We start from the raw sequence: 15691 nt of genomic DNA, 5'->3' as shown, positions 1-15691 counted from the left end.
CATTTGAGATGGGAATGGAGGTTTTCTTTAATTAATTAATTTTTTTGCATCCAACAGCTTAGGCAAATAAGCCATCAAGGAATAAACTTTCAAAAGAGAGGTGCAGTCTGAGTACAATATTGGGAGTCAGGAACTCCTTGGTTGTATTACCAACTCTTACCATGACTTTCTCTGTGGCCTAGAGCAAATCACAAACTGCAGGCAAAGGTAGCCAGGAAACTTTAAAAAGAAAAAGTCATGGGGGAAAAAATTGATCGAAATCTGTCAATTTTGATCAATGTAATTAGAGTTTTATCAGATATTCTTTGTAACAAATATTGTATGCATTCAGAAAATGATTGTAAAATGACCCTATACTAGAACCATCTGATATTTTGAATCATAAGCTAAGTATTAAAAAAAACTATCCACATTGGAAGAGGCCAGAGATTTTTGAAATACTCCTGTTCCTGTTTCCTACTAAAAAGAGGTCCTTCTGTAAAGAGTAACTTTGGCCTGGTCAGAAGTAACTCTGGCTATGTCAAAGTCGTTGTTGAATTGATATATCTAATTTTTCCTCATTTTGAAATCAATTCTTAACAGAGCCTTTAAACTAAAGCTGCTTTAAACTTTAAACTGCTCTGCTTCTTAGAGGAAGAATTCAATCGGACATTTCTGTGATATGTGACTATAATTTACCAAATTGCCTATTTTGAAATGTGTGTAGGGAAGTAGATAAACCTTAGATACTCCATTAAAACGCTATTTTGTTTCCCTGTTTACACCCTCATTGCACAGACATGCGTACACACACACACACTCTTTAAATTCCACAAAACTCCCATCAGCTTCAACACTTGTTCAGATTTTGTGGTAAAACTGTACCTAAAGATTCCAGAATTATGACATTATTTGTAATTATACCATGGCTAAAAATTGAGCTTTAACAGTCCTAAAGACAGTTCTGAAGTTTTCATTTTTCAGTATTTTTGTAGCAGAAAATGAGGAAGACCGGGAGAGAGAGAGAGCTTACTGGATCCCCCTTACTTATTTCTTCTGACCAGAACCGAAACTTGTTTGATTAAAGACTAATTTTAAAAGTTATGAATTTTTAAATTTGTAAAGCACTATCGAATGTAGGCATAGTAGGCTCTAGTGAGCTTCGTATAGGACCAAGCTGGAAACCTAAAATTTAATTAAAGAAAAACATGTCTCTAGCTATTTTCTTTGTGCAAATAGATCTCACAATGTAACTTGATTGTAAGGTGACATGCGAATAAGGAAGAAGAGCATTGCCACCCAAAGGATCACGTGGGGGATGTGTAGAATAAACCTCCTGAGGCTCACTGGGGGTTCTCTCCCACAGACCTGAGAGTGGCGGCAGGAGGGGAAGGGAAAGGGTGCCTTTCTCAACTTCTCCTCCAAGCCCAGTTCTCACCTAGTCCCTTGTCCATGCAGAGCTCCTGAAACCTCAAGTTTTTGTGTGAAATGGAATTCTTATTTTCTGACCAGCCCTACTCCTGACGTCCTGTTATGAGCCACAAGAGGATAACTTCCCTCTGACGAACCACAGGAAGTTTGTCTGGTGGAAAAGGCAAGGAAGCACCAGTGCTTCTCTTGTGATTGTTTCACACTTTAACTGTTCCTGAGTGCTCCCCCTCTCTACCTGGATGCCGCTGGATACCACAGCTTGCCTGTCCCCAACCAAGACACTTGCTCTCTCCCCATTACTCAATAGGCCTGCTGCCCTCCCTGTCCTATTGCCTGTCCCACCAACGACCTGGGTAAACCACAGGTGGTTCTTTTGGGGAAAAGAAGGAGAAATGCTAGTGCATACCCCTCAGCCTTTTGCTCCTGCAGCCCAAACTGGCTCCTGGGTGCGTCCCTCTGCTCTTGACGGCCCCCTATGAAATCTTTGGGTCTCTGGTGGGGGAAGTAATAATGGGAGCAAGTTTCTGGAGAAGGGATGTGGAGGTACGAGGACTTCCAGGGGAACAGGCCTCTGTCTGAGAGTTGTGAGAGGATAGGCACTCCGAAGCTACCAGTGGTGCAGCGGGAGAAGGAAAAGGGGAAGGTCTAACATTTGCCAAGCTTCTCCACCCAAGACACCACTTGTGCTTCATCACAAGGGACTTTCACTGGAGTCTACCACAGAAAGTTCATCTGCTTTGGAAGTCAAGGAAGCACTGCTTCTCTCCACCTTCTGTGCAGCACTGAGCTGCTTCTCAACCCCCCGTCCCCCTCCCCCACACATTTACCCTATTAGCTCCTACATACCCCCTCCCAATATCCTGGGGCTAGCATGGGAACCCAAGCTTAAAGATCTATAAGGACAAGGGGGTTGGAGGTCTCCTACAAACCAAATGATTGGAGAGATTGTAGAATACCTGACAAGTCTCTCAGCATTAAGCAGGGGGTTGATAAAGATGTGCATTAGCAAGCCTTTCCTCCCACACATGTCAGAAGGGAGGAGAAGGCTCCAAGTCCATCCCTTGCCAAGCTTCCTTCACTCCCTAGTCCCAAGGGAATGCCAACACCAAAGAACTCCATTAAGGAGCAGTTAAAGTTGCAGGCAGAGATAATTAATTTGAGTGCTTAACATTAGAGTTTAAAACAGCAGCCTCGCCAGGGAAAGCACGTTAAAATTGCACTTTTCAAACAAGGCTCCCAAAATACCCTTTTCTCTACCCCCAGAGTGAAGCAGTTCAAAAATCAGAAATTCTCACTCCCTTATCTGGCCATGACCAAATTTGATGTGATCAGTGAACGCAAAACCCAGAATGCCTTAATTCTTATCATAGAGTATTTGTGCCATTTTATGGCCTTCTTCACACCCAGGGATTGGGTTAGAATAGCTATGGCGCTGAGAGGGCGTGAATTTTTCACATTTCTGAGCACTGTAGCTATGTCAGCCTAATTTTTAAGCATAGACCATGCCTAAGTTTCACAAGACACAGCGTTCGTACGCCTCCAAACCACATGTGCCCAGATCACAGAATTACTGCACTTACAGGAAAGGAACAAATGTTAGTGTGGTGACAAAGCAACACGTTTGGTATTGGAGCTATGAACACCATGTATGAAACAAATGTTTTAATCTATCTTGTGGTGCACATTTCCCAATACTCTATGGGCAGAGGAGGAACCATAAAGGTTTACGTATCTCTGAAAGTAGAGTTTAAGGTGGTTTGGCTTGCTTCTTTGAGCAGTACAGCCTTAATTCTGAATTCCCCAGCTTTCTAATATGGAAGGACTTTTCTTGTTTTGTTTTGTTTTTTTTAAACTCCCCAATTCTTGAAAGGTAATATGCCCTCAAAGCATTGATATGTGCCTGTAGCCTTTGCATGTAGGATGGATGATTAGCTACGGGCTACGTAGCTTAAATTTGGAATTTACTTTTTTCTTCAGCTATGTTTGAGTTATGCCAATAACATGCTGTACAAGTGTTGGATCTTGTTTTATATTTTCAGCCTCCAAAAATTCAAAAATGGCTGGAGGAATTGTCTCAAACTTAAAGATCGAGAGAAAGAGAGAGAGAGAGAAATTTGTGAGCTGTGATCGAAGGATGGTTGGTTTTGCTTGTTTGTTTAAGTGAAAAATGTAAAAAAATAGTTACAGTGAAATCTTAGTGTAATCTTAATTATAACTTTCTATATAGATACATACACACAACTATGTATAATTATCTAATTTGACACTCCGGGCACATGTACTCATCTTACATAATTAAAATAGCTATTTACAGCTGTGTATCTTATACACACCAACACACTTATATGTGTGTATAATTAATTGTATAGAGGCAACAATAAGCATGGTGTGAAGACAGAGAGTGAAATCCTAACCCCTAACTGCCCTGGTCCAGTCAACTCTGAAACTCCAGGGTGGGAATGCAAATGGTTAGAGCTATAATCAAGATGCTGGAGCAATCTTATTCCTTCAGGCACCAGATAATAATTCTACAGTTGCCCTAGCAAAAATCCAATTCCATTCAGCCAGACTAACTCCATGAAGCCTTTCACATTCCTGGGCTACTAGTTACAGTTATCTTTACAAGTAATTAGGCTTTGAAATGAAAGAATAAATTATAGAAAAACAGAAAAATCTGCAGGAAAACAATGTCTACATTTATTTTTATGGCCTCCGTCATCCATCCAACCTAGAATTCCAGGACTAATGTGGGTTTTATGGCAGCCATCCTTGACATTTGATTTCTGGCGGTAACTTACATATTAGTACAGTATGACCTAGACTAAGGATGAGCCAAAATCCCAGTGCAGAGCTTTGGTTTCTAATTTTACACTGCGCCGTCTTTCTCAAACAGGCCACTCCAAATCCAAGCACTCCTGAAATTTCTTCTAACACGTAAAAATCCACATTTGGATCTGAATTTTGCAGATCCAGCCCATCTCTAAATTTTATCCTTATAGTTGTATCAAATAATGGGAATACGGACAATGAAATTCAGAAACATTAGAAATCCCTACTTTAAAAGACAAATGTCTCACCTGCATTTGTCATTACTGTAAGTAAAACAAGCAAGCTAACACACATTTAGCTATCCATTTTCCTCTCCAGTTAACACATTAGGTGCTATAAATAATAATAGATGAATATGTGTAGTTTAAAGCTTTACAGAGATTATGCTGGTGTACATTTTTAAACTCTATTTAGATGCATAAGTGATAGCCTATACTTTTACAATAAATTCAAAAACTGCTTGTTGGGAAAGTGTTTTCAATATGATGTTATTGGGCTTGATACCTTGGGAAATATTTTATTCCTGTCAGTTAATTTTCACTACATTAAGACTATACTATGGCTTTTTTTGTTATTGTCATTTACCAGTTTGGTTTCTACTACATTGGTTATTGACCACTCTACACTTTTAAGTGGGGGTGGGGGGAGGGGGCGAATTCTGGTGATGGGGTTCCCCGTAAAGCTTTGGAGCCCATTTGTTTTGGCCAATATAAAAGGGGGACAGTAAAAGATGTCTGGGAACCTGACTGGGTTTAGGGAGGAGGCAGCCAAGCTAATTGCTGACGCCTCCTTGTGGTGGATGTCCAGTGCAGGTATTTCATAGGAAAGGTATATAGTGACTGAATAAATGGCTTGGAAAAGGACTTTAAAAGGCTTTAAAAAGGACTTAAAGGAACAAACAGGGCGTGGTTGGGGACTCCTATGATTGGTACGGCAGGGAGCCAACCCCCAATTCTTATAGCCCACGTTAACCCTTCTGCAAGGAGGTGGATGGTAAGGTGCCAGCAATAAATTTGCTGGAGAGACCTGGATGGAAAAAGAGGGGGAGCTGGTAAAAGCCCCCTGGATAATTACGGAATAAACATGGGGTTACCTGCACTGTACACTTTTATCTGCTGGGTAGTCCCAGATATCTGATAATAAAGATGTGGCCTAATTAAACCCATGGCAAATGTCTCCTGTCCTTCTTTTGGTATAGCCAGACAATGGATCCCAAATAAGCAAAACAATTGGGGATCTGATGCAGAGATGTTTTTGCATGCACTTTTTAAATGTAAAAAGTCATTTGAACTGCATGACAGATGCTAAGAAACCCAACCCATAAGGATATTAGGAAATTCTTTATAATGTAAAGGTAGGTATCATTTCAGTCACTCTATTGTTTTAAGGAGCTACATGAATTTCTGTGATTAATATTCAGTGAAGTTGGGAAACATTAGCATAATGGAAACCAAAATAGTGTGAATTTTGCAATATGAGGTCTCCTGTTACTTTACTAGTAGAATTATATTACAGGCTTAAGTGTTATGCTTTTCTCTTTGTCTTGTTATAACTGAGCAAATTTTGCATTCATTTACACTGGTGCAACTCCATTGATATGTGTAATGGAAACCAGAATTTGGCCCATTGTATAGCACCTGTCATTTACTCCATGTGTGATCAAGCATAAAGTTGAAAGTTTTAACTGCTGAATTAGATTTAATTATAAAGTTATGGTTATAGTCAGAAAAGTTACTTTGCAAAAGTGATATGTTCTTAGCAGACATATTGGTTCCCAATGTATCTTCAAGCCATGTCATCTCAATATATTGACAGAAATGAGTTTTGACAACTGTTAGCACTTGCAGAGATAATACATATATGGATGAGTGAGCTTGAACAATTTCACTAGAGCAGTTCATTGTCGTCACTGCACCAAATAATTGATGATGAACCATCATCTACAAAGTACAATACAAGAAATTACACTTGCTCAATAATAGCTATTATTCTTCATCACAGTAGATCCATCACAAGACCACATATATCCGTATTCCAAATAATATGTCCACGTAAAAGGCATGCCTTTGATGGGAAGCAAATGTCACAAATGTCCTAGGAGAGAATTTATGTATTGCATTTTTTTTCAATCCACTTATAAAACAGAGCTGAAAATTTGTTGTCATGGCCACGGTTATGCTCTGTACCTTGAAATTTCCAATTTAACATTGAGATGTCAGGAATTTATCATAAAACAAACAAGTTCCAACAGTAGTCTAGGTAAACTAGTGTGTTATCACAGGGCAAACATCACTGAGATATGGGTATAGCCTGGGTATCAAATGATAGACTCTCCTGGCTTTCACCCTGACATCAGTCCCACAACTGCAGCATCTCAATAGTGGGAGGAGTAAATCTCAGCTAAATCTGTCTGCTATCAGAAGCATAGGGCCAGAATTCCAGTTGGAGCCTTTGGGGGCTATCATAATATAAATAATTACGAACATGGTAATAATTCTTGCTGCCTTTAATACTGAATTCACTTCTGATTTTACATCGTCAGCAAAATTGTAGCTATGCTGTGGTTGTAGGACGCAGAAAGAACAGTGCTTAATTTTCAGATCTAGTGTGGAGTTTGCAACACGAGCTGTTAGAAACATTGGGCCCGATTCTTGGATGCTTTGAGCCTCTGAGTGAGGGAAACAGATGCTAAAGCCAGCAAATAATGCCATCTGTGAATACTATTCTATGGTCTGGCTGCTCCTTGGAGAGAGCACCCTTCTTACTCCCTGATTCTAGGGCCAATGTAGATTAGATCACCCTTAAGGCTACTCTAGTGTATGCCCATCTTCCCACAGAGGGCATAACTGTATAATCTTCACAGTCACGTTTTAGACTATAAGCTTTAAAAAAAAACGGCATTGTATGCTATTTGTATGTTGCAGTCAGTAATAATCAACAGTTACTGTAGCTAACATCAATTTTAATATTTGGTATTGAGACTGGACTTTTCCAGAACCGTGGAATATGATCCAATGTACAGAGGTAATATATTGGGCTGAACAATACAGGACAAGGTTAGAGCAAATATGAGGGTTTAGCCAGAAGTGTGCACTTCTGCAGTAGAGGATGGGCATAATTTCTTTTCATGGAGATCACTTCTTGTCTGTATACTGTTATATTATCTTTGACAGAGAGAGCTTTTATACATGGAGGTTATAAAAATAATTTGGAAGTGCAAATATCTTTGCCTTTGGAATGCACCTTGTGTCAGATATTGCGAAAATATTCCCTGACTCTCCAACAAGGTCTCATTACATTCATTCCAAATTGTGTAAGTTGGGTGTTCTTCCATGACCAAATTAAAGTTTTCACAAGAGCACTCATTTTCCATGTGGTGGTGCCTCCTGCAATGGTTCCTCAGGGAGTTCAAGGCTATGAGTCAACTTGTTACCCCCTGCCTTAGCGAGAGAGAGAGAGAGAGATGTGCTGGAGCTAATCTCTGATCCCCAGTGCCCCTGTCTGTTAGCTCCTGAAAACCTCTACTAGCCTTCACTTTGCTTTGCAGGTTAACTTCAGATGCTGTCCAATCCCCAAACCTTCTTGAAAAGGGTTCCCCTAAAGTACACAGCCCCTGTCTGGACACGCACAGAAATTGCCAAATCCGCTGCCTCCACAGAGACAGAATACACTGTCATACAACCTATTAGATCAGCCGAGGATTCACACTTTAATAAACTTATTCTTGGTTTTACCATAAGTTCTTCCAAGTGCAATACATTAAACAGAACAGAGATTTAAGTGATAATAAGCAAAGCAAATAATAAGCAAAGATAGTAGAAACAGAAAGTGGTTACAAATAAAACAAAACTATAACATGCTTTCTAGTGACCACAACTTAACAGACTACAATCCCTATCTAATGCAGTTTCTCAACTAAAGTCAGCAGCCCACACGGCTGGGTATCCTCCATTCATGTTTACAAAAGGCGCTGCTGATCTCTTTGTTCTATCAGTGATGGATAACCACAATGTCTTCCCCACACCCCCTTCTTATAGTCCAGTAACTCTTCAAAAAGTATTCTTATTGTTTGTTCCCCAAAGTGCTGGAGCCAAGTCCCCTTTTCTCATCCTCTTATGAATTTTCTTTTATTGTTGCTTTCAGATGCAAATGTAATTTCCATTGTCTTTGGCCTAACCTGCTCCATTTACATTTGAGACCTAGGCAAATCAACATTCCTTTGGCTGGGGCAAACTTGTTTACCAGCCCTACCTGGTTTCATGGTTTGGGCATATTTTTAGTATGTGCCTACAACTTTTTAATTGTTACCCGTATAGACATCTCACGGTGATTAGGATGACTGTATAAGGTATCATATGAAACTTCATAGCCATGTTCTTTACCCCGATAAAGACCATGACAGCATTGTTAAGTGTAGTGAGTTTCTTAGGCCTAGTAGGAGTTGCTGTTCTGATTCCAGTGGGCAGTGAGGGGCTCTTAGAGTCAAACCTCCATTCTTGAGCAAGAAGTTTTAAGTTTAAAGAGGATGACAAATAAATTCCCCTGTTCTTCCTCGTTCCTGTCTGCAGTACATCCACCTGGTTTATCATAGGCTACGTGAAAATATTCCGTGATAGCATTATGTTAAAGTGTTGGGATTGTATCATTGACATAGCTCAGAAAGCCTTAGCATTAGTTTTTAAGTGAATAATATAATGCTAAATGCCCTAGTCAGCACAGATGTTCTGAAGCCTTTGTGTTATATAAGCCAGTATCTGAGTGGAAAAGGCCATGGGATGTATTTCTCTAAACTATGACAGCAGGTCTGTAGGAATTCTGGCTTTGTGCAAAATCTTGGTATTAGTCCAACCGAAAAGCTAAAAGTGATGGGGATACACTGAAAGCTAAAGTGATGGGGATAAATACTGCATCATTGTGCCTTTCTTCACAACTACTCCCACAAAAAAGCTAATCCTTTTTGTATAACCATTTAGCTTTAGGGAACAATATTTGGGTGTTTCAAGCTGGGCCTTTTATCTCATTGTCCAAAAATTCTTGACTGGCACTTGACTATGCACTTCCATGATATCTGGACTACCAAAACTGGTCCCAGTGTTTGGCTGAGACATAGGTACAAAGCAAAGAACAATTTAAACGATGGGCCTAATCTTTGACAGAACGGAAATATTGGTGCTATGCCCTGTTTGGTCGGCAACGTTTGCTGGCAGTTGAGTTTTATAATACAACTGCAGGTTGGAGAAAAGTTTTGGACCCCTGTATATAGATTATAGTAAGTGTGCCAGGGAGCCTATGGAGAATAGCTGGTGTACGTATTAGAAGTTATCTTGCTCTGAATCCAAACTGTCCCAAACTCTGAGCAGGCTTGGATCTGGGATTTTGGTTCCGACCCATCAAATATGGCACATAATAGGGTTTTACTCTAGGAGTCCAGCTCAGGTCTGCCTCTAGTAATTTACAAGTCTGCTATTTCACCCATGCAGACCAGGAAGTCAATCATAAAGTCAACCATAAATAAGCCCAAATTGATGGAAAAACAATATTGCTAGCATAAAGTGACAGATGTTGATGTTCACAAAATGTCTGTTTAAGCACTTTGTAAGAATCCATTTCCCAATTACATACACCTGAACTTTTTGCAGAAGTTACGAAGTAATTGTACTCAGAGACGTGGAGTTTTCTTATTTTCATCTGCTAAGGAAATTGTCAGAATACATGTTGCAAAAAATGACTGCTGTGGTTATTACTGTTGCTGCTCAGGGGAGCTATTCAGATTCCTCATTTATCAGAGCTTAATAGATTAAAAGTCCAAATTTGAGTCTCATGGTATAAACCCAATCAAATGCTAATCTGCATAATTTTCCCATAAGCAGCTATGGGAAATTTGTATAATTTATGTTTCAGCAGTTGCCGATCATGAGTGAAACAGCATTGTTACATATATTTATCAAAATATTTCTATTGATATTTGCTTGCTATCACATCTGGCTTTGCTCCTCTTTTTCACTAAGGAGACACTTACTTTCTCTGGTACATAATGTAATGTACGATGTTTCCCGAACATATATTTATAGGTCATTTTTAACTGGAAGCTTTCTATTTTACAACTTCTTATTGAATACCTGTCTCTGCAAACCTGCTGATATGGCTTAATTTATTTGACTAGTTTAACATAGCACACTGGTTTCCAACACCAAGGCTAACTGTGACAGGATTACTCATGTGAGTAAAGCAGGGCGGATTTGGTCCATAAGCAATATAGCTTCAAATCTCTGCACTTAAAGAAATGCTTCTAACTTTAAACCCAGTAAAAAGTTAAATAACAGTGTTACAGCCCACATGCAATGGATCCCAATCTCTAGAAACCCAATATATGTTAAAAGGGGAGTAAGAGGAAAAACTACAGATCGAACATTAAGGTTGAGAATTTAAATAGGAAAAAAGTTAGGGATTCCAATTTCCCACAGAAATGTTAAATCAACAGCCACATGGCATATATAGCATTCTGAATTACTGCATTTGCTACTGGTCCAAGGAAAGCTTGAATGGCCAGGGGTACTGGCTCTCCTCCTTGTTTCCAGCTACTTCTCCAGCTCTTGGGGTTCTTCATGGCAAAAAAGAACCTGGATATGTGTAAAAACAGCTGGTTCCAATCCAGCTGTTGCTGGCACATGGGTGGTGAGGAAATAGGAGCTGTCCACTGAGAATGCATCCACTAGAGAGAAGACCCCAACAAGAGAGAGAAAAGGCCAGGAGGAGAAAGGGGGCACAGTGTTAAAGAAGCAGGTACAGGGGAGTAGAAAGGGGAACAGAACAGACTGGAAAGGAATTACATGAAAAGACAGCAGTGCAATTAACTTTCTTAAAAATCCATAGTGCATTTAAGACTGTGCAACTACGTAAATACTATGCTTTTCCATGAAGGCAACAGCTGTAGTTTGCAGAGGGATATTACCTCATTGTGAATTGGAAGCGGATCATGGGATTGCAAATGGGAGAGGGAAAATAGCCAGAAGCCAGTCTTACTATTGAGATGTGATCCAGACTGTGCTATAATTTGGAAATGCCCTGGTCTTTCATCTTTCTTGTGGCCTACTTGCACCAGCAATCTTACAATCTTCCAACTCTGCATTATGAAAATACTTTGCATTTCTGTGGTGCCTTAAGTTAGAGGTACTCAGTGCACTTTACAAATAACTTCGCCTCACAAAATGAGTCTCCTATTCTGTCTGCAGATCTCCATACGAGATTTGCTGTACTTGTAAAAGACATGGTAGGGAGGCAGCTATGTGACGGAGGGTTACTAACAATCTACGCATCATGCCTCTCCTTATGACTTCATAGGTTCCTGCCGTTTTGCTCTTCATGCAATGCAGGGAATGTTTAAAACAATTGTATTTCCAGGTTTTATTATGCAAAAGTGTTTGCTTATTACCTTAGACATTAGACACTGAATAAGATGACTCCCGAAGTACATTTTGTATGCCAATCCACATCAAGTAAGAATGCTGTATTGTGTACTTGGAGTTATCAAGTACAAAAAAAAAAAACATTCTAGGACAAAGAAATTCAGTGACCTAGACAAAACTGTGATCAGATCCTTTCAAAAATTGGAAACTGTAGCACTGAAAAATCTGGATGAGAAAGTCAACAAGTGAACTTTCACTTGGTTTCCTTTTTACCAAAAGGAATTGTAATTTCAGTAAAATTGTGCTTGCCGCCACAGAGTGTGGAAAGTTCATCTGGGGGAACATTGGTCGTGTTTGCCATTTCCAGGAATAATAATCCCATCCTAGCAGACATCAGAGGACTGCATCTCATCTTAGTTAAATTAGTTTGTGGGGAAGGGAGCAGTAGAGAGCAGACAGAGAGCTCCAAAACGGAGCTCTGCAAATCTAAACCCTTCCTGTGGTTTTACATTTTGTGTAAACTTGTGGTAAACGTGTCCTGCTCTATGGCTCCAAGTGGATATTATGGGTGGTTTTGCATTGTTTTGAGCCAAAAATCAGACAAAACTTGGACGGTTTCAGATGGGTTTTGCTCTGAATTTTTCTGTGTTTGAACCTGAAACTCAAAGTGAAACTCATGAAGGACAATGTTATGTAAATGTAAACTGAGAAAAGACTTCCCTGGGAGCCTATGAACTTAACAGCCAGATGTGACGCTGTTCTGTCCCATAGTAAAAACCTAAAGTAAAACTTCTGAGTTTGTAGTTTCTACCACTTCAAGTAGAGATGGTCTGACCCATAACCCTGGACTGAGTGACTTCCAGACTTCAGAGGTGTTGAAATCCCAGCCCAGATCCTGATCTTTGTTTTATAGCTGAACCCTGACTAAATACGAAGCTACACCAAAACTGTTTAGATTAGAACTCGAGATTTCCCGGTGCTGTGCTCAAACCAAAACTCTGTCTCCAGCCCCAGGGGACTCTGCAGCTAGAATTGTTTCTAAATTGAATGGTTGTAACATATTCCCATGAATGTCAGCAGCTCTTTAGCTGCATGACTGCTGCTGAACTTTTCAGCTATGCCCAAATGGCTATAGTTTGGAGAATAAGAGGTAAAGTCTATCATTCTATTGAATTCAATGGAATATTACTGTGCAATGTCAGCAAACAGTGGCAAAAGGTGAGGTCCCATTGTAAGACAATTCTGTCTGTTTGTCTCTGGTTAATGGCTCTTGTTCTATTTTCTCACATAACCAGCATGGTATCTTGTCCATCCACTGCTTAGAAGCTCACCACTTGCATGCTGATTATCAATATTCAAAATATGATTGTTGCTTCTTGCTTCTCAAATAGTTCTCAATAGTTATAACTTTTTTTTAATTACGTTTCTGCAGTCTTTAATCTGACTATTACCTCATAAATCCCAAGCACCTTTCCTAGAGTATTATATTTTATACAGCACCATAGGTATGCCTGGCATTTTAATGACAAACAAGAGTATAGCCTTTAGCCCTAGCAATCTGGTTAAATTTCAGTTTGGAAAACTGAACCTGCTTACCTGCAGTTGCAGTTAAATAAATATTCATCTTTTCATCTTCTCTTAAAAACCATGTTCCGTTACTGTGTGCTGTTAAACACTTGCTGCATTCCACCCTAGAACTGACTGTACCTCAGTTCTGGATTAAATGATTACTTGCCTAGAGAGTTAGTAAAATCAATTTGTAAGGCACTATGTGATCCTTCTGAATGGAAAGCATGTTATAAATTAAAAGGGGCAAATTGTGCCACTGGACATGCGCTCACCCCAATGAAGTCAGTGGAAGCCTTGCAGTGTACATCCGAGGGCCAAATTTGTTACTGAATTCAAATTCCGGCAAACCTTCTGCAAGCAGTTCTATAAATCCAACATGTTTATTGCCCCACGGGGAAGGACCCTCCTCTAAGTTGCTCACTGGACAATCTCTCTCCAGGAATATGTAGTAATGGATTGTGGGAAGACTAAGGAGTAGCTGGAATACAGCCACTGGATCATCTATTGTTGATTCAGTGGCCCCAAGCCCTGTATAAACTAGGCAGGCTATGATGATTGCTACTGCTGGTTCATAGTTAGGTGTAGAAGCTGCCATGAACTAGTTGCACAATAGCACCCTACCTCCTAGCTGTGGGGAGAGATTTCATCTCTTTCTCCATCTGCCATTACGTTATCTCACACAGATTTCATGTACTCATGGGCAATGTGAATTTCACCCTATCCTGCAATTGTAGCTCAGGTCTCTGATGTTGTTTGTAGAACAAGTATGGCACTGCAGTTAGGAAAATCACTATAACCACCTGCCCTGGTTTACTGGGTTTATGAATGTTAATGGAACACGATTTGGAGAACCGAAGGAGAAAATGCAGTATGAAAAGGAAAGTGAAAAAGGGCTCTGAGGAAAGCATGAAGGCTCTGTGCAAAGAAATTGAATCTTTTCACAGCCAAAAATGGATCTTGTTTCTGGTTCTGTAATGAAATAGTTTTCCTAATACCCTGTGACCTGAATTTCTCCCTGCTTTCTGGGTGCTATTCCTTGACGTACAACCTGTATTTTCTCAAGTCAGCATTTGATGATGGATGTCAAAATACGGGCCATGTATTATGCATATAGCATTACCGATTTAAGGTGTTTACTTGTCAAATTGGAGAAATTCAAAAATGTCACATTCACTGAATCTGCACAGCTGTCACTTGTAGTTTTCCATGCCTTTAAATGAAAGTTCTGATAAAACAGTTTAGTTTTCCTTCGCCTTTTTTTGGTGGAAGACAATAAACAGCATCTAAAATTTATGCTGTGGGTGGGGAGGCAGGCTGCAAACAGGACATGTCCTGAAGGTTGGAATAAGGACTTTGTGGGTGGTGGATAGACAGATACAGACCCCAAATCCCTACATTTTCTGATTTTTCTTTTGCTAAAAATATTCCAGATTTGTTAGTTGTTTGAACAGCCAATTCAAATTAAGCACTGTCAGGGAAATGAAGTTGTGGACATTTCTCACATATTCCAGAACCATAGAGGAAAAAATATTACAGCTCAGGATTATTTTTCATTTGTGGAGAAAACAAAATCCCTTTAACATGTGTCCCGCATTTCATACAGAATGCACTGTGTGTGCAATGTGCAATCACAGAGCTCCTGACAGTCTGTGCCTAACAGAAATGCCACCTTTACGTCAATCTCCTAACACCATCCTAAGACGACAAATATTTGAGGGGTTAGAGAGAGGTGGCTACAAATAGCCTTCTAGGGAAGAGTGGAGGGAGTCATGCATTTAGAAGCATGTTACACTGAGTCTTTACATTTTCCTCTGGTGGCAGGAAGCTACCGACTAGTTCTACAATCTGAAGGGCCTGATTCATTGAAAAATGTGTAGTGGACACCGTGTCGGACTGGGAAGAAAAGCCTCTAGGGAAAGGAGAAAAGAGAGGCCTCTGATGATGGTCTGGACAGTGGTGTCTCATGCTAACACTGCCCACCACCAATGCCTCAAGGGCTTGTGGGGAGAAGGTTAGCCTTTTCTACCCTCAAATCAGTGTGAAGTTGGAAGGCTTGCTGCCAGTCACGCTGAGCTGTGATTCTCCAGTGGCCCCAGCTGCATTGATGCACATACAGAGCTCTCTCAATGTCTGTTGCCACTTGTGTTTTGAAGAGCTGGTGTGTTGCATCATGCCCCCTACTGCATAACATGGAAGTATACAAAACACTAACAGAGGAGTTAACAACAGAAGGCAGCCCAATTCTAGCGTCCACGTCTCCAGAAGTACCACTCCCGCCCCTTGCAAAGTGCAGAGCCAGGACTCTCAATCCATAATTAATCTGCCTGCTCTTTTGAGCCTTGGGAGGGCTCCTGGGAAAATTCTGGGTAGGCCAGTGTGAGTCAGAGCATGGCATAGATCTGTGATGCAGCAGAGAGTGGGTGAGGTAGCATGTTAATAAAAGTTCTTGAATGGCTGTCACTCATTCGTGGGATTTG

The 15691-nt window shown here is 40.3% G+C and overlaps 1 protein-coding gene across 41 annotated transcripts in view; it reads left to right on the top strand.

Moving 5' to 3' along the window:
• KCNMA1 (potassium calcium-activated channel subfamily M alpha 1) overlaps positions 1-15691 on the top strand; it is an 835052-nt gene that overhangs the window by 781137 nt on the left and 38224 nt on the right. The window lies entirely within an intron of this gene.

Source organism: Chelonia mydas, chromosome 7 (assembly GCF_015237465.2).
Source record: "Chelonia mydas isolate rCheMyd1 chromosome 7, rCheMyd1.pri.v2, whole genome shotgun sequence".
Classification (NCBI taxonomy): Eukaryota; Metazoa; Chordata; order Testudines; family Cheloniidae; genus Chelonia; species Chelonia mydas.
Note: the sequence above shows the minus strand (reverse complement) of the source record. Positions and strands in the feature narration are given on the sequence as shown.